The 3,362-nt window shown below is 42.5% G+C and overlaps 1 pseudogene; it reads left to right on the forward strand.

Moving 5' to 3' along the window:
• Positions 1,069–2,975, forward strand: Rpsa-ps3 (ribosomal protein SA, pseudogene 3; annotated as a pseudogene).

Raw genomic sequence — 3,362 nt, forward strand, 5'->3', positions numbered from 1 at the left:
AAAATAAATAAGTAGCTGAATGAAATAGGGATGTCAATATAGGACATGAAAGATTAATTCAATAAATACAAATACTGAGGAAAATCTAAATTGAAGTTTCTAGAAATGAACACTATCAAACAAAAGCTCAGTGAAAACCCTTATCAGTAGAACGGATCAAGTGGGAGGCAAACTATCCCAGCCTGAAGACAGGATAGATTAATTTTAGGATGTTCAGACAATGACAAAGATAAAATAATAGGGATTTACAAATAGAACATATGTAATCTATAAGTCATCATGAAAGGACCAGATATGTGATTTATGAAAGTCTTATCAAATACAATAAAATTGAAATAGTATCTTGAATTCTTATCTGATTAAAACAAGGAATTAAAAGCAAATAACAGAATGGCAAAATGGCTCAGCAGGTAAAGACACCATCGCCAAACCTGACAACCTGAACTTGTACCCCAGGATCTACATGGTGGAGGGGGAGTACTGAGTCTTGCAAGTTGTCTAGCCATACAAATGCCATGGAAGGCATACTCATACACGTGCACATGTACACATTCACACACATGCATATACACACAGATGCACACATACACACTCACACACATGCATATACACACACATGCATATACACAGATGCATATACACACACATGCACACACATGCATACACACAATGTACTCACACAATACACACACACAAAATGCACGCACACAATATGCACACATGCACACACGCTCATGCACATATATACAGTTGCACATATAGTTACACCCATGCACACACATGCATACACACATATGCACATTCAGACACTCGCACACACACACAAGTATACACATACACTAACACACATGTACATACATGCATACATACACTCACACATGCACATACACATGTACATATTGACAAAAATGTAATTAAATTTTTTCTTTTTTCTCTTTTTAAACACTTTCTATTGATTCTTTGTGAGTTTCACATCATGCACCCCAAAGCCCACTCATCTCCCGTCTCTCTATATCTACCCTCCACCCTTGCAACCTCCCCTCAAAATAAAACAAACAAACATCATCAGGAACAGACTCAGGTGGCACCAACCTTGACTTTCAGAAGGAGCAGTACATCTACAAATGGAATAGAGATGGTATCTACATCATAAGTCTGAAGAGGACCTGGGGAATCCTGGCTGTTGCTTGCAACTCCAGCTATGGTTGCCATTGAAAACCCTGATGATGTCAGCGTCAAATCCTCCAGGAACACTGGCCAGCCAGCCGTGTTGAAGTTCACTGATGAGCTCCCATTGGTAGCTGCTTCATGCCTGAGACCTTCACTAAGCAGACCCAAGCAGCCTTCAGGGAATCACAGCTTCTAGTGGTGACTGATTCCAGGGCTGACCACCAGCCACTCACAGTGGCATCTTAAGTCAGCCTGCCCACCATTGCTCTGTGTAACACAGACTCTCCCTCTGTGCTACTTGAACATTGCCATCCCATGCGACAACAAGGGAGCTCACACTGTGGGTCTGACATGGCAGATGCTGGCCTGGGAAGTACTGCACGTGTGTGGCAGTGTCTCCCATGATCACCTGTGGGAGGTCATGCCTGATCTTTACTTCTACAGAGACCCAGAGGAGATTGAGAAGGAGGAGCAGGCTGCTGCTGAGAAGGTGGTGACCAAGGAGGAATTCTAGGGCAAATGTGCCATGGACTGGACTCAGTCGGTCCCTCAACCCATGGGAGAATCAGGGTTCTGGTACTCAGGTGGGCAAGGTGTTGACCAAAAAAAAATGTCAGACACTAACACCAGAGAGTGTTGGATCTGAATGTAATTTCTCAAAGTGAGCATCAGACTTATATTACAGAAGAAAACAAGGAAGTTAGGTGATACACTAAAGGTCATCTAAGGTACATTAAGGTTACCGGATGCAAAATAACTATTTACACAAAACAGAGAAATGCATACATAAAATTCAGCAGGAACCAAGCACCAGGCAGTGTTTACAACTGGGATAAAAATCACTATTTACAGCTGGGATAAAAATCAGCCCTACCTAAGGTCAGTTTATTCTTAGAAGCCAGGGGCAAGGGCTTTATGCCCTTGCCATAGTTCCAATTCTAGTCTATTGTATAACCCACCTTCTCCCTAGGCCATTGTAAATTCCTGTATAAGGGAGTGACTCAGCTGTTATTCTAAGTATTTACTCTAGTTCCTTCTTAGACCATAACCCACCTTCTTCCTAGGCCATTGTAAACTCCTCTAAATGGGAGTGACTTAGTTGTTATTTTAAGTATCTGTAGAGAACTTCCATTTAACAGAGAAACCCACCAACTTTTTTCTAATTTGAGAATTCTAAGTTTACTTTGTGGAACTAGCCCTGAGATTTCTAGCTCTTATCCAGTAAACTGCAATGCCCGATTTCTTTCACTATCTCTCTGTCAACACTGGAGGCAATTCGTCTGAATAAGTAACATTCTTACGAAATTCAAAGCCCAAAGTCAGCTCAACGATTGCCTAAGATATTGGAACACTGGTGGAGGCCAATCTAACTTAGCTATTTGTCAAATCATTCCTTGGAGGCACTTATAATAAAAACAATACTGAAGGAAAGCACGCAAAACTCCCAGGGACAAATCTGAAACACATCTGTGTTACAGGATGCCAAAGAACTTCCAGGAAACTAGTTTCTGTGAAACTTTTTGCCTCAGGACCGCTGCCAAGCTTTTGGACTTGCCAGCTCCTGAGTTCACTGCTGCTCAGCCTGAGGGGGCCAACTGGTCTGATGGTGTACACATGCTTACTGTATCTATCCAGAAGTTTCATACTGAAGAATGGAGAGACCAGCTAGCCACTGAGGACTTCAGCAGCTCCCACATTGCATGCCACTGAGTGGACTGAAGTCACTACTGCATGGTCCTGAGCTGCTCTGCAGACACCTGAGCAAAGGGGGAAAACCTGGAAGGAAAATAAGTTCCTAAAAGCAGGGATGGGGAGTAGGGAACAAAAACAAACAAACAAATAAACAAACATAGAAATTTATCTACCATGTGACCCAGCTATACTTCTTTTTTTTTAATTTTTTATTAGGTATCTTCCTCATTTACATTTCCAATGCTATCCCAAAAGTCCCCCATACCCACCCCCCCAATCCCCTACCCATCCACTCCCACTTTTTGGCCCTGGTGTTCCCTGTACTGGGCCATATAAAGTTTGCAAGTCCAATGGGCCTCTCTTTCCAGTGATGGCCGACTAGGCCATCTTTTGATACATATGCAGCTAGAGACAAGAGCTCCGGGGTACTGGTTAGTTCATATTGTTGTTCCACCTATAGGATTGCAGTTCCCTTTAGCTCCTTGGGTACTTTCTCTAGC

This window comes from Mus musculus, chromosome 11 (genome assembly GCF_000001635.26).
Source record: "Mus musculus strain C57BL/6J chromosome 11, GRCm38.p6 C57BL/6J".
Lineage (NCBI taxonomy): Eukaryota > Metazoa > Chordata > Mammalia > Rodentia > Muridae > Mus > Mus musculus.